The sequence below is a fragment of the Eleutherodactylus coqui genome, chromosome 6 (assembly GCF_035609145.1).
Source record: "Eleutherodactylus coqui strain aEleCoq1 chromosome 6, aEleCoq1.hap1, whole genome shotgun sequence".
In the NCBI taxonomy this organism is placed as follows: domain Eukaryota; kingdom Metazoa; phylum Chordata; class Amphibia; order Anura; family Eleutherodactylidae; genus Eleutherodactylus; species Eleutherodactylus coqui.
Genome location: NC_089842.1, coordinates 132,917,322 through 132,940,381, shown reverse-complemented (window position 1 = coordinate 132,940,381; position 23,060 = coordinate 132,917,322). Strand labels below are relative to the sequence as shown.

Below are 23,060 nucleotides of genomic sequence, written 5' to 3'. Positions count from 1 at the left end.
ACAAGACACCAGACATGGGATCCTCAGTCCCCGTCTGTGGTCAAATGCAATGATAGAATATGAAGGCAGTTTTAAAGATGCTAAACTCCTGGAGGCAGCTGAAGGTTGGGACAGATGTGCCCGCCTGGTTGCCAAAGGGAAGATTGAAGAAAGAATTGAAAATGATGGTGTCAGTAAGTACAAAATGAGAAAGGCAATATCTAGAAATATACCGCCGCCCTATAACCCCAACGGTGGCCCCTATTGGGTTTGTCACACTTGTGGTCAACAAAACCCCACTTGGAGAGACATCTGTCTGGCTTGTGGAGCCAGCAGACAGTTTGCCTTAAGAGAAAAATTTCATGAGCCTGTTGAGAATACGGGATTATATCCTATGTTGCCTGAAGGTAAAGATTTTGCCCCTCTGCATCCACAAGTTATAGCACCTATGATGCACTCATATAATACCAGGTCAAAGGGTCCTGTCACCACAGAGAAAGAGGTAATAGAAGAAATGATAGATGAGGAAGGGGCCACTGCACAAACTCCTAAACATCTCATTACCCAGAGGATCAAAACCAATGATCCTGACCAACATGTTGACTCTGACCGCAAGGACTATGTTCCTTGGTGCCCCCAAGATATTATTAGTATCACTAATAAAATGCCACATCCTGAGAAACAACCCATGGGATTTTATAGAGCTTGTCTACAGTTAGCAGGAGTTTATGACTGTTGTTATAAAGACCGAGAAGAAGTGGCCAGACATAAGGCTGATCCCTTCTTCTTCCCTTTAATGATGGAGGAATTCAATCCACCACCTGACCCTAAGGTGTCAGGTTCAGGGGCTACTTTCCTACATCATCTGAAAGACTGGGCCTCGAAGCGCATGACAGAATTAGGAATTACCTTGCATGATGTTAGGCAGGAGAAGACAGAATCTGCAGAAAATTTTTTGTCTAGGATTCTGGTAGCATGGAGGGACTTGGGATACAGTCCTAATGTCCCTGCACATGCCCAACTTCTTACACAAGCCTTTGTATGAGGTCTCAAAAAGAACCTGAAGGACAAACTAGAAGTTGCCCGTCCTGAATGGCGTACTCTAGAGGCTCAGGCTCTTCTACAAGTCGTCCGCGGTTTGGAGCTAGGCTTCTGTACTACGGTACTTGTAAACCTGGACAATAATGAATCCCGAAAACCTATCATTTGCTACAACTGTGGCAAACAGGGCCACATGCGTAGACAATGTAGGAAACCTCCTAAGGCTCAGAATGGACAGTCCAAACCCAGACTGTCCTCTTCTGACCATTAGGAAATAGGCAATCCGGTGTCTGTACTCATTGATGATGTCTGCCCTTTGCAAGTTAGCAAATCCAGAAGGGGCCCAGTACCTATTGTTTCTTTGACTATAGGTTCAGAAGGTCCTCTCCCCTTTCTGGTAGACACCGGAGCAGCCACTAGTATAATACACAGCAGACATGTCAAAGAGAGTGACGTCAGTAAACAAAGTCTTTTATGTGTAGGAGTAGATGGAACACCAAAAGATACTCCTTTGTCTATACCCATGGAAGTGAAGTTCACACCCAACCACTCTTTGACTACTCGATTGTTGGTTAGTGAAACCACTCCCCTCAACTTACTAGGAGCAGATTTGCTGCAGAAAATCCACGCCTCTTTAGAGTTTAAAGAAGATGGGTCGGTTAAAATCACAGGTCAGTTAGCAGAGAAAGAAATCTGTATACTAGCTGCATGTTGTCAATCTTCAGAAACCCCTATAGCCGTATGCACACCTTTGTTGTCAGAGGAGGAGCTGGAACAATGCTTACAAGTTCCAGTCATCCTCTGGAGCAAGGGAGCAGCGGATATAGGTAGATTGACAGTACCACCAGTTCAGGCTAGGTTGAAACCAGGCGTCCCATTGCCATGTATACTTCAGTACCCATTGTCAGTTCCACAAACAGAAGCCATTTCTAGTCAGCTGGAGGACTTACTGCAAAATGGGGCAGTAATTCCAATAGAGTCACCTTGTAACACCCCTCTGTTTCCAGTCAAAAAGAAGGGTGAGAAAGGACAACCTGCGCAATATAGAATGGTGCAGGATCTCAGAGCAGTCAATGAAGCCACGGTTTTGGACACGCCCATTGTGCCCAACCCACACACCCTATTGGCACAAATTCCCGCTGGGACTTGTTGTTATACAGTGGTCGATCTCGCCAACGCGTATTTCTCAATCCCTTTGCATAAAGACAGCTGATATCTGTTTGCTTTCACACACAAAGGCAAACAGTATACATGGGTTGCGTTGCCACAGGGGGCTCAGAATTCACCCTCCCTGTTCTCACAGCTCATGGGTCAAGTGTTGGAAGGCTGGCAACCTGAATCATAGGCTGTTGTTTTGTTACGATACGTTGATGATTTTTGCTCTGTGCTCCAGACAAAGCTACATGCGTAGAAGCTTCAATTTCACTTCAATTCCTTATAAAGAACGGATGTGAGGCGTCAAAGAAGAAGCTCCAGTTTTATTGTTCATCTGTGACTTTTCTTGGACATTGTCTCACGGCAGGGGCTCGTCATCTCACCCAGGATTGTAAATCTGCTGTCATGGACATTAAGTTACCCACTTCTGTCTCTAAATTACGTACCTTTCTAGGACTTGTTTCTTATTGTAGACCATGGATTGTGAATGCTTCGCAACTGATGCAAGCACTGTATGACTGTCTCAAGAAAGAGCCCTTCAACTTACAAAAGAAGCCATTGACTCTTTTCACCAGCTTAAAGCAGCCATCTTGGCAGCCCCAGCCCTGGGCCTGCCAAACTATGACAAACCTTTCAGGCTCTACTGCAGTGAGAACAATGGACACACAGCAGCAGTCCTTACACAGCAGCATGGAGGGCACCAACGACCCGTTGCCTACTACTCCAGCAGGTTAGACCTTTTCGCTAGAGGATCAACTTCCTGTCTACGAGCAGTAGCAGCAGTCTCCAGGATGTTGGACAAGTCAGCGGACCTAGTTCTGGATCATAAGGTACAAGTGTTAGCACCACATGACATCTCTGCCATTCTAACACAGGTTCAGCCTAAGCACTTGTCTGCAGCCCGTCATCTGAGACTCCAATGTGCCCTCCTGATGCCTGCCAATGTAACCATCATCCGTTGTCAGACTTTGAATCCTGCCACTCTCTTACCAGAACAGGATGACACTGACCAAGCAACTCAAGAAGAACCTCATGACCGTGCCCAGCTCATGCAGATGGAAACTTGTGGGTTTGATTCCGTCAAGGACACTCCACTACCCAGTCCCGACTTAACCCTGTTTGCATATGGTTCCAGGTATGCTGTAGATGGACAATTTCACACTGGATATGAGGTCACCACACAGACCCCTGTCCTTCATCAACAGTCATTACTTGCACACATCCTAGCCCAACAAGCTGAACTGCAGGCCCTTATACACGCCTGTATCCTGGCACAAGACAGCTAACAAGTACACGGACTCTAGATATGTCTTGGCAGACCAAGCAACCAAAGAAGCAGCCCTGCTGCCCCTCACACCGGCAGTTCTGGCCATCTGCCAAGAAGAAGACAACATGTCACCATCGCTAAATGTCTCACAGCATCTTCTTTTGTCTTTTCAGAAACAAGCATCTTCCCATGAAGTGTCAGGTTGGTAAGCAAAAGGAGCCACTTCAGATTCCAGTGATATGTGGACACTTCACGGGAAGCCTTGTCTTCCAAGAGCTTTGTTTCTGGTGCTAGCCTCCCTAACACATGGCCCCACGCATGCCTCTAAAACTGCAATGTGTGATCTTGTTTCCAGGTATTGGTATGCGGCCAGTTTTTTGGTAGTTGCTGCCTCTTATACTCAGGGATGTATGACTTGTGCACTATACGACCCAGGTAGGACTGTAAAAACACCTTCTAAACACACTCCTAGGCCCTTGTACCCCTTCCAGAGGTTGCAGATCGACTATATACAACTTCCTCAATCTAGACCGTTTCAATACGTCCTTGTATGTGTTGATCTCTTCTCTGGCTGGGTGGAGGCTTACCCCGTTTCTGCGGCTACTGCCAAAAATACAGCCAAAAAGCTTCTTTCTGAAGTGGTCTGTAGGTTTGGTGTCCCAGAAACCATTGAAAGTGACCGTGGGACACACTTTACATCAGCAGTCATGACTGAGATGGCAGGGATGTTAGGCATAGAACAGGCATTCCACACACCCTACCATCCTCAAAGCAGTGGGAAAGTAAAGAGGCTGAATGGGACCATAAAAAACAACATTTTGAAAGCAATGACTGAATTGAACAAACCTTGGCCTGATTGTCTTTCCTTGGCTGTTTTCAATAAGACACACGCCCACCAAACAGACAGGTCTCAGTCTTTATGAGATTCTGTTTGGTTCAGCACCTCGTCTAGGCCTATGCTTTCCTCAGCAATTACAGTTCCAATTTGATAACATGTCACAATACATGCAAAAACTTACCTCTCAGTTAACCAAACTGCATAGAAAGGTCTATGCTTCCCTTCCAGACCCAGACTCTGTGGAAGGAACACACTGTCTCAAGCCAGGAGATTGGGTGGTAATTAAGAAGCACATCAGGAGAAGCCTTGAGCCTAGATATGATGGTCCTTTCCAAGTCCTGCTAACCACTCCTACTTCTGTTAAGCTACAGGGGAAGGATAACTGGATACACGCTTTACACTGCAAGAAAGTACTTGAGCCAAAGGAGAAGTGAAGTCTTTCATCTGTTTACCCTTATTTTGTTTCCTCATACCACTCTGTGTTGCGAATTCATGGCTAAACAATAGAAATGGGCAGAAACCAGTATACATATGTTGATACTAGCTCTGACAGTGTCACTATTAAGTTTGATTAATGTGACATAGTTAAATGTGCTTCTGAGTCTCAGCTACAATCACTAAATGCTCAATATTATATTTGTGTAACCTCACCAGGTGATGATTATTGTTCCTCCTGGTCTCAGGCAGCATGGAACACAGGTACATCTTGGGGTTACACCCCTGAGCAAGCTACAGGTAAACATGATAAGGAGGGTACCCCTCTCCTGTCCCGTTTGCATCTTTCGTGTCCTAGAAGAGGGGCATTTTGAGAGTGGAACAAAGGTAATTGTCGACCTCTAATGATAACAATCAAAAATCCTCAAAATACTGACCTGGGACTATATATTCTGGGGAGATATGTAGAATATGCAGCAGGGGGTGGTCATGTAGAAGGCCAAGGCCAGTTCTTGCTGCATAATAATGAAACCCTGTTTAATATCCAACAAGCTAACAATCAAAAGAAGGCACAGTCCGTTAACCCTATAAGAACTTCTGACCTATCACAAGCATTAGAGGACTCAGGAGTCTATTTAGTAGAAAATATTACTAGTGAGGAGCAGAATGCAGTAGAAATAGGGTATGGAGACTCCAATATTTGGTTACGTTGGGTTAGGTTTACAGCCTCTAGTAGCAATAAAACTGATTGTTTTCTTTCAAAGTATTTTTATTGCTTTTTGTTAACATCACTTGTAGAACCATTACATATTCACATAAAACCTGGGAACTACTATGTAAGTTGAACTTGTCGATAATAAAGGAAAAACTGTAATATTACTGAATGAAACATCAAATAAAGTTCCTTATACCTCCAGTTTCTTTGGCTTTGTTGTAACTTATAATATACACAAACAACAAGGGGTGGGGTATGTCAGGCACAAAGGCAAAAGAGGAAGGAAAAAAAGGGGGGGGAGCGGGCTGGGGTACCAGGTTGCAGGTATTATGTTGTTGCTACTATACGTGGTCCACCTTTCTTACTCCCAGGAGCCTGTATTTAACCATCTCAAGAATCCCTGAGTATTTCGGGTATCTGTCCAAACGGCCCACGTTCGATAGAACTGGTCGTATCCTTTTGCGTCCTCCATTAGCCTAAGCCTCTCCATTCGTTCTATCTCGTCCATCGCCCCCACCCATGCGCTTCTGGGTATACCTGAGCTCTGTTTCCAGAACCTCGGTATCACCTGTCTAGTTGCCATTATAAAATATCTGAATAGGTCTTTTTTGAGTGATGGAGCATCGCCTGAGGGGATGGACAGGAGCGCCAACTCAGGTGTTAAGGTAAGTGGTTCTCTGCATACTGCCTCATATAGCCGTTCCATATCTTGCCACATGGGTGTCACCATAGGGCATTCCCACCAGATGTGGAGCATCGAGCCCGCTCCCACCTGGCAGCACCAGCACACGTTCGGGGATGAGGGGAAGAACGTGTGTAGCCTCTCAGGGGTCAAGTACCATCGTGATAAGATCTTAAAGTTTAACTCCTGGAGCCTGCTAGAGATAGACATCTTATGGGTAAGTTGGAACGCCCTGCTCCAGAGCTCCCCGGGGACCACCCTTCCCAAGGCCTCCTCCCAAGCTCTTATCCATCTGGGCTGGTGATTTTCCAGACGTTCCTCTAGCAGTTGATTGTAAAGCAATGAGACTGTGTGTCTGGGAGTTTCCGAGGCACAACATAGTCTCTCGAAGGTAGTATAACTCATGTTCCATCCCTGATTGGGTTTTATCTTTTTTAGATAGTTGCGTATCTGCAAATACTGCATCCATGAACCCGGGGGAGCCTCCCGTGCTCCTCCCAGGGACACCAGGTCCTGTATGCCTCCGGGCTCCACTACCTCTCCTACCCTGGCCTCCGTGCCCGTCGGTGTGAACCCTAGACTACGCATCGTCAGTGTTGCCAGAAGGTGTGGGTTCCCGACCACTGGGTTGAGGGGCCCCGGGACAGTGATCTTACATCCTCCCTTCCATGCTCCTATCAGTATGCGCATCATGGTAGAAGCGTCTGCTTTCTCCCAGTTAGTATTTCCGGGGATCCAAAACACCCCCCTTGTCTCGAGGATGTTGTTTCCGTTTTCTATTTGCACCCAGAATTTGTCTATCCTATGGTGAAATAGGTCTAGCACAAAAGTACCTATGGTCGCTTTGTGGTATGCACGAAAGTCCGGGAGTCCCATCCCCCCCTTTTTTGGGGGGCTTGGTAAGGCTCTTATAGCTAAGTCTTTTGGATCCTCCCTTCCATATGAACTTGAGCAGTTGGCTTCGTAGTCTGTCAAAGAAGATACCCGGGGGATTACACAGTGCAGTCTGAAAAATATATAGTAGTCTCGGCAGAATGTCCATTTTAATCGCGTTCATTCTGCCAAACCATGATAATGGGGCCCCCGACCATCTTTCCAAGTCTCCCTTCAGGGTTAATAAGATAGGTTTATAGTTTAGTTCGTATATCTGAGTTAGATCTGCTGGGATGTGGACCCCTAGGTATTTGAATGACTTGTATTCCCAGAGAAATGGAAACCCCGCAGCTAGGTCGTCGGCTTCCTTTCTGGGGATCGAGATGTTGAGAATCACTGACTTCTGTGCATTAATTTTATAGTTGCTAAGTTTACCAAAGGTTGTGAATTCTTGCATGATGTTGGGGAGGCCTATTCGGGGTTCGGCTATATACACTAATAGGTCGTCAGCAAAGAGTAAAGTTTTGTGTTCCTCTTTACCCACCCGTACTCCTTTAATCGAGGGGTTGCTTCTGATGGCATTAGCTAAAGTTTCCATCACTAGTATATATAGGGTAGGAGACAGGGGGCACCCCTGTCGCGTACTGTTCCTGATCTCAAATGGGGCTGATAGGCTGCCATTGACCCTGACCTGTGCCGAGGGGCTTCTATATAGTGCCATGTTTCATGCTAGTGCCCTAGGTCCCACTCCGACCTTCTGAAGAGTCGCCTCCAGGAATCTCCAACTTATCCTGTCGAACGCTTTTTCTGCGTCAACAGAAAGCAAGCAGAGTGGCGTTTTCCACCTTGCCCAGTCGATTAAGGACAGGGTCTTGGCAGCGTTATCCCTGGCCTCCCTCCCCGGGACAAAGCCGACCTAGTCACCGTGTATAAGTCGAGGTATTGAGGTACTTAGTCTGTTTGCTATAATTTTGGAGAAAATTTTTAAGTCACAATTGATGAGCGAGATTGGGCGGTAGTTACCACACGCTAAGAGGTCTTTTCCTGGCTTAGGAATCAGAACGATATGTGCTTGTAGGGCCTGTGGAGGAAAGGGGCAACCCCTAGACACTGCGTTGAAGGCCTTTAGGAGTACATCGGAGAACAGGCTCCCACTTGTTTTGTAGAATCCCGGGGAGAACCCGTCCGGACCTGGGCTCTTCCCGGATTTAATTCCTTTTAACGTCTGTGTAAGTTCTTCCTCCCCAATATCTCCTTCCATGTCCCGAGCCTCCTCCGTAGAGAGGTGTCTCGTGACATGGCGGTCCAGGTACTCCTCCACTCTCTGTCCACACCGACTGTCCGATTCAGTCTGTGTTTCGGGAATATTATATAGTGTGGAGTAGAATAGGCGAAATTCTTCCATTATTTCCCGCGGGGAGTGTACTCGTCTGCCCGTTGAGGAATTGATGGAATGTATGTGTGGCTGAGCCATTCTGAGATGTAGTGATCTGGCTAGTCATCTGCCACTCTTGTCGCTGTATTCATAGTAACCGGCCTTAATCTTATCTCTTCTGGCCAGGTTTTTTTGGTCTAAGATGTCTAGTATTTTGTGTCTGAGTTCTGATATCTCGGCTTGTAGGGAGGGAGTCACCTGGGATTTATTTGAGGATTCTTTAATATTGAGGTCTTTTATTAGCTGGGTGAGTTTTGCTGTTTGATCTTTTTTAATTCTTGCTCCATGGAATATGAACACCCCCCTTAATATACATTTCAAGGTTTCCCATTTTATCGGGGCAGATGTGGTGTCTGTGGCGTGATCTATTTTGAAATTTTCTATCGTTCGCTTTACATCACTTAGGCAGGCCGCGTCTTTAAGTAAATGATCATTAAGGCGCCATGTGGGTGTCCTTCTTTCTGTGTCCCCCGGGCCCATGGATGCAAAGACAGGAGAATGGTCTGACCACAGGAATACATCTAAGGAACATTGTGGGTCCCTGTCAAGTAGACTATGTGAAATGAATATGTAGTCAATTCTACTATAAGAATTGCGTGCCATAGAGTGGAAACTGTAATAACGCTTACCCGGATGGATGATACTCCACAGATCAATCAGGTCCATACTCACTAACGCTTTCTGAACCCTGCGGATGGCCGGTCTATTGAGTGCAGAGCGTCCCGTGGAGGAGTCTAGTCGGGGGTCCATGCACATGTTAAAATCTCCTCTCAGAATGATCTGGGTCCCCTCTGCGAAGTCCTTTAGTCCCCAGAGAACTCTGGATGCGAAGGCCACATGTCCTTGGTTAGGGAAATATAGGTTAGCGATTGTGAGAATCCTATTGCCAATGGATACCTTAAGGAATATGTATCTCCCGTCGTCTCCTATTTCTTGTGACAGGATTACGCGTGTCATAGATTTGTGAAATGCTATGGAGACTCCACAGGTTTTATTTTCCGGGTGTGTGGAATGAAACCATAAGGGGTAAAATTTGTTTTTCCCGCAGTCCGGAGGTCCGGTGCATGGAAAATGTGTTTCTTGGAGCATAGCAATTGAAACCCGCTTCCTGTGGAGTCTATACAGCACCTGATTGCGCTTGTTAGGGCTGTTAAGCCCCTTTGTATTAAAAGAGCATACATTTAAAGGGGTTGTCTTGCACCGAAACGGGTTTTTTAAAAATTCAATAGGCCCCCCGTTCGGTGCGAGACAAACCCAAGGGATGGGTTAAAAAAAATATATATATTACTTACCCGAATCCCCGCTCTGCGACGACTTCTTTCTTCCTTCTCCAAGATGGCCGCCGGGATCTTCACCCACGATGCACCGTGGGTCTTCTCCCATGGTGTACCGTGGGCTCTGTGCGGTCCATTGCCGATTCCAGCCCCCTGATTGGCTGGAATCGGCACACGTGATGGGGCGGAGCTACGATGACGACGCGGGACCAGCTCTCCGGCACGAGCGGCCCCATTCACCAGGCAGAAGACCGGACTGCGCAAGCGCGTCTAAAAACGCCAGAAGACAGCGAATTTAGACGGATCCATGGCGACGGGGACTCTAGCAACGGAGCAGGTAAGTGAATAACTTCTGTATGGCTCATAATTAATGCACGATGTATATTACAAAGTGCATTAATATGGCCATACAGAAGTGTATGACCCCACTTGCTGCCGCGAGACAACCCCTTTAATCATCCCATCCTGTCATATTGGGAGGTTATGTTGAGGACCAGCAAGTGCTGTAGGCTGATATTTACTTCTGTATCGCAACCTGGATTGGGGGGGGAGAAGGGTCAAACAAGAGGGTGAGGGGGGGGGAGAGGATAAGGGGGACAAACAACCACTTGTAGCATATTGAAATCTTGTCATCATAGGTGTACCATGTGGTACAGAACTAACACTTGGTAGACGACTAGCGTCTTTGCAGCAAACCAGTGCTGCAGTCCCTAGTGGGGGAATGACTGAGTCCGGTCGCTTCCAGGTCCGGGCCTCGTCCACCCTCCCCACGACGGCTGAAGAACGTTGTGAAGGGCATCCAAACCTATTTGTCATTTAAAGAGTTAGAGGCGAAAAGAAGAAATGTAGAGGAGAAGTGTATAGAGAAAAGTGAAGAAGAGAGGAGAGGGGAGTCCCCGACTTGTAGAGTTGGAATCTGTAGTCAGTCCCGAAGAGCCGGTGTATAGCTTAGTGTGAGTTTGTGAGAATGTCCTGTCTTTATGGTTTGACGAAGACGACGTATTCTTGTGGGTCCATCTGTTCCAAACATGGTTTTATCGTATGTCTTGGGCTTTGGATCCGAGCAAGAGTCCTTTCTAATTATTGTGAGAGGGAGTCTATTGTTGGTTAAAAAGTCACTATTTCGTTGCTTTCCCGAAGCTACTTCGTTTTCTCTCTTCGTTCTTGTTTCAAAGTGTGTTGTGTTCAGTCTTCATGGGGTGTGGGCCCTTGTTGGATGATCTCTGTCATTGGCATTTGGTTTTCTTTGGTTAGTGTTCACTGTCTGCCACTGCCCCCTGGGCGGGGTGATTGTGGGGCAGCTTGTTTTCTGCCAGTCTGGTAGTGAGAGCATTGGTAATTTGAGGACGGTAAGAAATTTAGGGAGGTCTGCAAGAGTTCTGAAAATGGCTGTCTCACTCCCTCTTCCCGCCACCAATTGGAATGTATATCCCCAACGATAGGGAATTTCTCTATCTTTTAGGAGTGATAGTAGTGGTCTGAGGGCTCGGCGTTGCTGGAGTGTTTTTCTGGAAAGGTCTGGTAGGATCAGCAAATTCCTGTCGCGGAATTTGATCGGCCCTTTGTTTCTGATCTGGCGTAGTATCTCCTCCTTCTCTTTGAAAACGTGGATCCTGCATACCACGTCTCTCGGTTTTCCTGGGTCCGCAGGTCTAGGTCCTAGGGCCCTGTGGATCCTGTCAATTTCTATTATGTCGTTTGGGGGTTTGCTGAGGAGCTCTCCGAAACACTTGACCACCCAGGTTTCCAGGTGTTTATTTTCGATATCTTCGCTTAGGCCCCGGATCCTTATATTGTTTCGCCTATGGCGGTTCTCGATATCATCTAGCTGGGTGGCTAGTTCTGCGATTTGGGTAGCGTGTTCGCTTAGTATGTCATGGTGTTCGTTTATATGTTGAAGCATGAGGTCTTGTGTTTCTTCTGTTGCTTGAAGACGGTGCCCCATTTGCTGAATTTCTTTCTGTAGGGATTCTAGCGTGGATTTTTGTGAGGAGGCAAATTGAGCGAAGTGGTTATCAAGGTCTTCCTTGGTAGGGATCGATCTAAGGTGTTCCTTCCAGTTCCAGTCATCTGTAGTATTCACGTTAGTTTGCTTGGGGTTTCTCTTTTCTGTCTGACCTTGGTTTGTAATTGGAGCTTGCTTATCTGGTCTTTGTGGGCCTTGCTGGTATTTGATGGTAGATGTGTGATTAGCATATTTGCCCGTTTCGCTTTCTTTGTTGTTTGTGTTTGGTTGCGGTGGGCTACTGCTTGTTCTGTCGCCTTCTGCAAGGTCCCCAGTTGGGGAGTCTGTTTGCCTCAGGGGTCTTTACTTTGTGTGTGTGGGGGGTCATGTTCCCCTTGCTCTCTCCCCTTTCAGGGGGTATGGGTGAGGGTCCGTGTGTAGTTGCCCACTCCTCTTCCCCTTCATATGTATAGTCCTGAGGTGGGGGTGATCTATTGTTTGCCCCCTCTCTTTCCTCCACCCCCCATCTTGTGTTGGGGAGTCTTGGGCCAGTCTTTCTGGTGTAGGGGGGACTGGTATGCATTCCCTCCCCTGTACCTGTGTGTTGTTTCATTGCCCCCTGTGTCTCCGGAGATCCTGGCACGTCTCCCTGCATCAGCGGGCTTCTGTGTACCTGTACTTCCGGTTCGGCAGTTAGGGAAGATGGCGGTCAGGCCCTGACTTCCGGCGCGACCTTCCTTTCCCGCGGCTTCGGCGCCCGACTCTTCTCCACCGCCGGTAGGTAGTATTTTGGGTGCGGGTGGAGGTCTGGGATCGCTACCGAGGCGGTACTGGGGCTCGTTTGCTGCTCCGCTGTTTGGCACGCACGCGCGCCATCTCCTGGCGCCATCCTGTCCACGCTTCTCCCTCGTGCCTGGCCCGCTGCAGGCGGCGGTATCGCGGGGCCCCCCGGTTTGTGTGGTGAGCCGTCTCTTGTGTCCGGGTCTGCTGGGGCTTCTGTCCGGCGCCTTCTTCCCCTCTCCTCTGCGGCTCCCGCCGGGTCGGGCGGTTTCGCGCCTTCTCCTCCCTGTATATGGGTGGTCATGTAGCGGTCCAGGGGACCGGAGTCCTCTTCCCTGGACCTGCTGGTGCTGGTGCCTCCTCTTCTCCTTCCCATGTCCCTGCTTCTGGAGGTATTCTGGTGGCTGGATGCCGTTTTTGAGGGGTTAGATGCCGTGGGGAAGACGGAGCTCAGGCGCCACACGTCTCAGCTCTCCATCAGTCAGGCCACGCCCCCTAAAACTGATTGTTTTGCCTGTGCAGCTGCCAGACCCCATCTCGGTACTGTTCCCCTTGCAGTTAATAATTTAACCCATCTAGGAGCCATAAAGTGTCTTGAGCACTTATTTCATAAACAAGTATATAATGACTCTGTATGTATACTTTTGGCTAATTTGTTCCCTTTTTCTAAAATTACACATCCAGTACAAGGTGTTAAATTTTATCCTGGGAATTACACCTGCTTCAAGTCTGAATATGGTGTAATTCACTTGAAGGATCTCCCAGAAGCATTTTGCCCTCCAGACCTAGAAATCACCATTACTAATGGGTCAGGATGGCAAGACATGTTAGTTCCACTGCAGGATGTCTGATGGATTTGTGGCGATGGTAGGATGTGTGCAACCCTGCCCAAATTGTGGAAAGGTAAGTGCGCACCTACAAAGGTACTCCTCCCCTTTCAGCTGTTCCCAGCTGGATGGACAGGACACACAATCACACCCCCATCAGGACATAAAGAATCTCTACATAGACTGTGACGTAGTCTACCAGGTGGATCTTTTGATGCAGGTATTTATATTGATGAAATAGGGGTACCCAGGGGAGTGCCAAATGAGTTTAAAGCCAGAAACCAGATTACAGGAGGAATCTAATCTGTCTTTTGTCCTTGGTGCACAATTAATAAAAATATTGATTGGATTAATTATATAAATTATAATCAACAGAGATTTGTAAACTACACCAGAGATGCCATACCAGGATTAGTGGAACAAAAAGGACCAACATCCTCTATGGCCTTCCAGAACTGTCTTGCTCTGGACATGCCAATAGCAGAAAAAAAGAGGAGTCTGCAAGATGATTGGGGATTCATGCTGCACCCACATCCCCAACAACACGGCTCCGGACGGATCAGTGACTAAAGTTTTGCACGGACTACTAAGTCTATCTATTGAACTTGCAGAAAATTCTGGTGTTTATGATCCATTTACATCATGGTTGGAGGGCATTTTTGGACAATGGAGTGCTTGGATCACGTCTCTTCTTACCACTTTGATTATTATAGTAATTGCTTTTGTAGTAGTAGGTTGTTGTGTAGTATCTTGTATACCCCACATATTGTCATGTCCGCGGGGCAGGAGGGACCTGCTACGGATTCTCCATGGAGAATCCATAGCGGGCCTGATTTTCCCCGTGGACATGAGGCCTAAGTCAGCTTGAATTGTGCTGCCATGTGGAGAGTGGCCTCAGTAGTAATAGTGTCCCCTATATTAGCCCCAGTAGTAATAGTGCCCCCCTCCACAGTGTCCTCAGTAGTAATAGTCTCTGATTTATTGGTCCCATAAGTAATAACAATCCCCACAGTGGCCTCAGTAGTAATAGTGTTCCCTATGTTGGCCCCAGTAGTAATAATAACTCCCACAGTAGTCCAGTAGTAATAGCAACCCCCTAAGTCCAATATACTTACCTCCTCCTTGTCTTTAAAGTACTGCCGTGGGCAGAAGTGTGTGCATCAGGATTGCTCCTCCCTTCCCCTCTCCTCCTGCGGAACCAAAAGGAGAGAGAACCTGGGTGCACACACTGTCGTCAGTTTGTACACCCGTAGCAGTGCTACTGAGTGATTACCAAATGGGGAGCCATGGCACCCAGGGTGGTAATCACTTTCATGGTGACCTGACATCCCGAAAGCAGGACAGACGTCCCGAAAGCAGAACAAAAGACTGTCCTGCTTAGGGACCCTGGGGACAGCAGGACACAGGATCCTAAAGCGGGACTGTCCCGCCTAAATCGGGACATCTGGTCACCTTATTCTAATAGTACTAGTAACGAAGGGCGTGTGTGCCATAGGTTCGCCACCACTGTTCTCGGATATGAAAATTGTGTTCCTATTCATTGCATTTATTCTGGCAGAAGGAAGGTACAATAATGTCCTGAGATCCATGAAAATCAGATACTACTTTTGGAAGAAAAATGGGATCCATTTTAAAAGATAATTCTATTGCCCAGAATTCTACAGAAAAGTTCTTGGACTGACAGAGTATGAAGCCAACTAATCCCCCTTGCTGTAGTTATGGTTATAAGGAAGGTTGTTTTCTGATTTACCATCTTCTGATTCCCCACTTCCAGGAGTCCAGGGGCATTTTGTTAAACCAAGAAGAACCAAAATTAGTTCCCACTCAATCTTAGTCCTCAGTCTCGAAGCTGCACTCATTAAACTTTCAATGGATGGATGATCGGATGGATTATCTGTGGTCTGGTAGCCCGGAATCAAAAATGGTACTTCATACAGATACCTGTACTTTTAAAAGACAATGGATTATTTTTTCTTAAAAAGGGATTCTGTCACCAGGTTCATGGCGTTTAAATTGGAGCTGAGCTCCGAGTCACGGAGGCGGGCTGCGCTGGCCTCTCTCCACCCGCAGCATACAGAGTGACAGCTCTCTCTCTCTCTCTATACACAAAAGGGGAGAGAGCTGTCAGTTGGCATGACGTGGGTAGGGAAAAGCCGACATGGACTGCCTCCATGACTTGGAGCTTAGCTCTGAATCAAACTTCAGGAACCTGGTGACAGAATCACATTAAATAAACTTTAACCCTTCTTTTATTTTCTTTTTAAACAGCATTTTTCAAAGATGTGATTGTTTCATTCCAAGCATAGTAAACTGCATGACTTATTTATTGCAGTGTGCTATGCCTATGACAACAGCCTATTAGACCCTGCTGGATGCAGATACGGAGGTCTTTGTCAGGCCTCCAGCTGCCATGGAAACCCATTGGCACAGTGTATACCGATGGATGACAGAAGGAGCCCCCTTTCCCTGCCAACTGCTTATATGCCATGGTCACTATTGACTACAAAATGTAAACGGTTAAACAGCTGAGATCTGCCCATGCGAAGACGCGGGGAGCCCCACACACCAAGATCTCCTAACGCCAGCAGACCCAAACGATATGCTAGCCAAACAAGGAAGGTATGGTGGTCTGTTCTCTCCCCCCCCCCCCCCCTCTACCCTCTCCTCATTACCTCTCTCTTTCTTTCTCTCTAGATCTTGTTTCCCCCTCTACTGTATATTTTAGAGTTTTACTAGACCACAACTCTGCGTTTAGATAAATACTGTTACCTATAAAACCGAGGACAAAGTGACTCACTGCACCAACTAGTTAAGAGAGGGGCGGCCCTAGCAGATGTACAGTAATTAAATTGAACTAGAACTATTGTACATTCCTTGTCTGTACCCTGATTGCACCTTTATACTGTTTTGTCCCAATAAAAACCTATTGAACCTAAACAGCTGAGATCTGGTTTTTCTGCTCTCAGCCATTAGAGCAGGAACTCGGTTTTCAATGGACAGCCAAAACCCAGGTCTTCCGGGCACATATATACAGGCTTAAAGCCTACTAGTGATCGCAGTATAAAGATGTATTGGTGGTCACTAATGGGCTAATCTCATAGATACCATGGTCAATAGCGACCGCGGCATCTAAATACCTAATAATCACAATTACATATGTATGTCAATCTGTGGGTAATATGATTAAATGAGCTAAATAACCCCATGTAGCTCATGTTATTTGTGAGGAACATGGAGCTGCTAATATACTTTCTTTAGGCCCACTAGTGGCAGCCAATATGCCTTTTTACGGACCTCGCTTACAGGCTTTTAATTTGCACATACATCTTTTACAGGCTGTGGTTTAACTAACTACTGACAGCCAGGCTCCTGCTCTAACTGCTAGATGCGGGGAAACCTCAATATAACCCCTTACATGCCATAATCAACTGCAGCATGTAAGCAGATGACATGGGGAGGGGCATCCTTCTATCACCCATTGGCACCCTGCAGTGTGATTGCAAGTTACCAATGGGTTCACATGGCAGCCAGAAGCCTGACAAGGGCTTCCATGTCTGCCATGTAACTTAGGCAGAGTCTAAGAGGCTGCTGTCATAGGCTTAGTAGAATGTATTACATAATTAATGCAATATATTATCCTAGTGATTGAACTATCTGTTGCATCTTCAAGTCCCCTTGAGGGACCAAAAAAATAGCGTCAAAAATAATTGAACAAAAAAAAGACACCTTTTGCCCACCAAAAAAACCTTTCTAAATGGATTAAAAAAAAACATTAAAAAGTAACATATAATAAGTATTACCCTGTTTGTAATGACGCAGACAATGAAAATACTTTGCTATTTATCGCAAATGGTGAATGCCAGAAAAATAATGTAATATTAAAAACTAACTCCACAGTTGCCATTTTTTTTTTTTGCTTGCCTCTTAGAAAACGCTATAAAAAGTAATCTAAAAATCTTACGTATCTCAAACTGGTACCAATAAAAACTACAGCTCTTTCCACAGAAACAAGAACCCACATAACTCCTTTGTTGGAAAAGTAAAATGCTATCAATCTTAGAATGCCTCGATGCAGATTCAATAGGTTTTTTTTTTTAATTGTTTTAATTGCAGCTTAGCTGACTACTGACAGCCAGGCTTCAACCGCCAGATGCAGAGAAACCTCAATATAACCCCTTACATGCCATAATCAACTGCAGCACGTAAGCAGATGACATGGGGAGGGGGATCCTTCTGTCACTCATTGGCACGCAGCAGTGTGATTGCAAGGTACCAATGGGTTCACATGGCAGCCGGGAGATTTACATAAAATTGGCTTCGCAGCAATCGAGCTGATCCAGTTAAGAAAGTTATCATGTTATTTCTACCGACTGGTGAAAACAAATCCCCAAAACGATGGCAGAATTTCTGAAGGGTTTTTCCATCTCCCCACAAAAAAAATTATTAAAAATGTTATACAATATATGTACCCTAGAGTGGTGCCATTAAAAAAATATATAACTTTTCCCCCCCAAAAAAGAACACATACAGCTATGTCAACAAGTTATGGCTCTTATAATGCGAATATGATAATCACTTGGTCATTAGACCAAAAAATAGGTGGAGATGGGCACAATCACCTAAGAAACAAATGTACCACTGACATTTTGGTGGGCTTTCCTGTGATGTCTGCTCTTACTTTCTCCACCCCCTTCCTCAAGAAACATTTATTTGATAGGTGGCAGTGGATAAGGCCTCTCCTCTCTCCCGACAGTGCAGCACCTAAGCTTGTTGTGTATCAAACAACACAGCATGAGCTTAGGTTCTGCTGCTGCAGAGTAGAAAAGGGACCTCGTTTCATCACTCTGCCCCATCAAGCTGCACAGACACTCAGCTATGCAGCTTGAAAATAAAGCTAATCTGCTGGCAGGAGTCCATACAGCTAGTGGCCGTGATACGCACTCGGACAATGGTCCGTTAGTTTATACCCTTGTTATTAAAAAAGCTAACTACACAGTACTGACAACTGATCAATCAGCTGTGACATTAACCAGAGTAGGTGAAATGTATTCAATTAGTCAGGGGTTTGAGCCATTCAGCTGCTGTTACCAGCTGGCTCCCAAAACCACCCAGAGCAGGGCAAGAGGTGAAGTAAAACACAAATTTGGCGGGAAAGCTCTCAGCCAAGCAGGGATCAAAAGGGCAGTTAATGGTTAAAATCCCATGCATTTAGTACAGCATTTCCATATTTTTGTCCACCCCTTGTACTTACCGTCAAAACAAAATCAAGTACCAAGAAGTAGTCGGTATGGAATGAAACTTTTTTATGAGTGATTGCAACGTTGATTTAAGTAAGTGATTACAATATCGGACCAAAACGACGATTTATTGTGGAAAACTGAACACGGAAGGGAGGCTCTAGTGCCCTGGTAGGCTGCCTGTAGCTTGAATACAAAATGTGATACAAGCGGACATGGAGGCTCTAGAACCCTGGTGGGCTGCCTCTAGTTTGGATGCAAGATGTGATACAGGCTGGCATGGGGGCATACAGGTTCCGTATGGTATCTGCGGCATATCGGTCCACATTTGATGTAACAGCCTTTAGAGCAAGCAAACTTGTAGGCTGTGTAAGATGGCATCCCAGATGGTCCCCATACACATTCTATTGGTGATAAATCTGTTGAGTGGGCAGGCCACTGAAGTGTGACAATATTGTGGAGGCATTCTGTTACGTGTGCTGCTGAGATATGCTGTACTATTGTGATTCCAGCAGCACAGCACTCTCAGGGTTAATGATTAAGCTGGCTGGGTGTGGTACTGTCTGCTAGCCAATCCCCTGGAGCTGTGCTCACATATAAACCCAGCCCCTGGTCAGTCTGTATGGCCCCTCAGGTGAGTAGTCATGAATGCTTGTCTGGTGAGGTTTGCAGTGTGATCAGGTTCATGTCCGTTTGTCAGTTTTGTGTTAGTTTGTTGTGTGTCCTGCAATCTGTGTCCTGTCCTGTTGCAGCGTGCGGTGTGAACGGTGTCCGGTTCTGCTGGACTCCTGGTTAGTGTAGGGACTAGCAGTATAACCAGGAGCCGTGAAGTGGCCTGCTAGCTTCCAACATCTTGTACAACATGTCAACCAATACCTGGTATTTATATTCAGCTTCCAATCTGTTACTAGTGGTTGCATGTTGTATGCAGTGTATTCTGGGTCTGTCATGTGGCATGTGAATGCATCCTGTTCTGGTGCGTGGCTCCTAGGATCAGCCAGGGCCCAGATCCAAAGACCGCTGGGCTGCCCTTATTGGGGCAATGTCCCCGCTTAGGTAGGGCACTGTCATCCCCCCTGTGTAGCACAGGGTCAGTTGCCTGAAACCGGTGTGAGTCCCGTGTGACCCTGGTGATACCCGTGTGCGTCCCCTTTGGTCACGATCGTGTGGGTCCCGTGCTTTGCCTGCCCACACGATCGTAACACATTCCTATGACACCCTTGATGTGTGCGGCCGAGGATTATCCAGCTGGAAAAGCCTCTTGGAAGCCGCCATGAGAGGAACACATGTGGCTGCAGGATGTCCTGAACATATCACTGAACTGTCATTGTCCCTCCTACCACTTCTAGGGGTGACCGACTGTTGTATAGGATGCCTCTTGGGCTATCACACCAGTAGTGGGGATAGTGCACCACTCCACAGCAAAGGCAGGATTGAGGCGCTCAGCCCGAGGTCTTCAAACAAGAACACGGCCGCCATCAGTGCCTAAACTAAACCTGGATTAATTGCTGAAGACAACCCTGTTCCACTCTATAGCAGTCCAGTTTCCCTGTTCACAACACCACTGCAAACAGAAGTTACGGTGTGTGGATGTCAAGGGCCAGACATCTAACGGGCACCATGTCTTTCGGCCAAGAGCCTAGAAATGTTTCCAACAGACACAGGGGCCTGTAACAATCGTGCCACCTGTCTCTGGATGGCAGACAATGAAAGAGTTGGAGCTGCTCGTGCTTCTCAATTGATCAGACGATCATCTCTACTGGCAGTCTGTTGAAGGAGGCCTGAGCCCGGTTGCCTTGTCTGTGTGCCCTCATGCATCCACTGGTCCCAACACCTCCTAAGAGTCTAGTCAGAATGACCCAGGTGGTGGCAATTCGTTAAAACGACAATCAAGCTCCCAACATTCCAAAAATGCCTCTCAAACTCTGTTAACTGGGTGAAATCCCTTTGATTGCGTCGTAGAGGCGTCTAGTAGCCAACAAGCTCTACACAAGTGCAAAAAGAGGTCACTACACACAAGTAGACTGAGAATTTTTTTTATAGTCCAAGGGTGGAACCACTTTTAGGGCCTCAGGTGATAAGACCGTTCATCTAATTACGCCACAACCCTAATCATTACATATCCGTCTGAGATGTAACTGCATGCCGAGTTTTGCAGCTAAACGACGACTCCTTCTAGGGGCTTGATATATTTTTTCTTTTTTTATATGAAGAGTTTATTTTATCCCTACAAAAGTGCAAAATCTATTTGAAAATAAGTTCAGTCCATGAACTTGCCTTGTTCTGCTTATAATTTAAACTTTCAGCACTCAATAACAGATACCTTGCAAAGTCCAAATGTTGTACAGTCTACAGAGACCTATATAACATGTAGAACAACTACATCAAGTGCACAGCCCAAAACAAAAGTACATTTTTTCACTCTCCCGAAAACTTTGCAAAGTTGACTGAACTGATTTTGGGGACAAGCTCTTGAACTGTTACCTAGATAGCAATCAGATAACACTAATGATCAATGCTGAAACCAGGTAATTCCAAGAGGTTTACTTATTTTTTCTTCCAACTGTATATACTGTATGGTCGTACTATTTAGGTTACATATGGCAACTTGACCCTATTGTGATTTGAATGATAGGAGGCTGTAAACGGAGCAGAATGGATCCACATTTTGATCCCACCAACTTCCCAGTGCTGCTGAAATAAGGATTTTGAGTTCCTCTTGAGTGCCCATTACTGGTGGCCTCTGTAGCCCGTGACTCATTAGCTTACAGGAATGGAGCCATCCTATCATTTAAATCCTTGACATGCTGTCTCTCAAGAGCTGCTCTTCGCCCGAGCACTCCAGCTCACTGGGTTTATTCTCAACTTAGTTTGGAGGAACTTACCCTTTATCAGCCATCCTAAGGTCAATATATAGAGCAACAGCCCATGTGCCTGAGTGCAGCCATGCTGGTGTCCGGTGGTTGCAGGAAATCTGATGTGAAGACAAGACATGAATAAAGGTCATTAAAGGGATTTTCCAAGTTACAAATCAGTGGTGACAGTGGGGGAACAAACTATGTGGGAAAAAAAAAGAAATATATATTCAGGTTGCACTGCTCTGGTTTTTGGTTTACACCTGTGGCAGTGTCACGTGGGTTGTTTACCTGTGTTACCGCTCCAGTCAATAGGAGGTTGGACAGGGATGTCATCCGTGACATCCTGTAAACCTGTCTTGGGACTTCTACATTAGAGCCCTACCTCACTGGGTCTTATCATACTGTGATATCACCCATCAGACGGCGTGGTGCCGGAGCGGTAGTCCAGTGCCATGTTAAGTATACCGACTTTATATTATTTTGGGTAGAGGGGTCCAGAACTATATAAAAAAAAAAGTTCTGAAAACCTCTTTAATGAGACTTCAAGACACATCTATGATGTGCTTCTATTAATCAAGGGAAGGGAGGAAAAGGGTTAATAAATCATCTGCTCTGCATGGGGGTTAACATAACCCATGATTACCAAAGCAGGGAGATACACCACGACTGCTTGCCCGCGATGAGCAGATGCTCAGGATATTGTTTGCCCTTCTATGGTCCTATTCTGGAAATGATTAATCATCATCAAAGGTCAGTGCAAAGATCCTAGTGGAACACGCAACATTGTTCACCATGTGTCTTCAGCACACACTGACCGCTGGACATGGATTATGGTGAATGTTCACCATGTACTGCTTATGTGCGGATATGAAAATACATGCTAGGTGCAAAGAGGTACATGACTATATTGTGCTTTTTTTCTTTTTAAGTATTTGCTCCTGGGTCACACAGGATGACCAAATAAACTGCACATTGTTATATTACATACAATACACAGACCTGCCCCCTTCCTCAGCCTGAGGCTTTATTCCCACGAGCACATATATGGCGCGTTTTCACATCCGGGTGCACATACGGTACCCATGTGAGGCATTGATTTCCAATGCAGCCGTTCACACGGGTGAATATACGGCACGTAAATACGCCGGCAGCGCGAAAATAGAACTTATATGTGGCCGGCGCATATATGCTCAGCCAAAACATAGTTCTGGAACTATGTTTTGGCCAATATACGCCATCGGGTCATATAGACTTCTATGGGAGCAGTAAAAAGCTGTAAAAAGCTTACAAGTGCCCCTATATAGGCACTAAAAGGCATCCCGAGGATTTTGGCAGAGCAAGAGCTTTCCGGGGTGCGGTGTATTCTTTCGCTAAAAACGACGCTTGCGGTCATGTGAATAGACGGGAAAACACTGGCCGTGATCGTGGAAAAAAGCCCATTCAGACGCTTATACGGAGTAGGCATGAAAACATAAAAACGCCGTTGCCGTATATGCGCTCGTTAGAAAGACCCCCGAGTCAACAAAAAAGCTACTGCATGCCATCATTTCTTGATTAACATCTAGACTACTGCAACATCCTTCTCTTGGCCTCCCATCCAATCTTCTTGCACCCCCTTGAATCCATCCTCAGTTCTACTGCCTGGCTAATCCAACTCTGCCATTTTTACTCAACTGCCTCTCTCATATCCAAACCCTTCTCTGACTACCCAATATCCAG

At 46.2% G+C, this 23,060-nt stretch overlaps 1 protein-coding gene across 1 annotated transcript in view; it reads right to left on the bottom strand.

Annotated features, from left to right (window-relative positions):
• Positions 1-23,060, bottom strand: part of ENTPD5 (ectonucleoside triphosphate diphosphohydrolase 5 (inactive)) — a 43,884-nt gene that overhangs the window by 19,046 nt on the left and 1,778 nt on the right. The window contains exon 2 of the mRNA XM_066607692.1: positions 21,369-21,457. The gene's annotated coding sequence lies outside the window, so the exon portion shown is untranslated. The remainder of the gene's footprint in view (positions 1-21,368; positions 21,458-23,060) is intronic.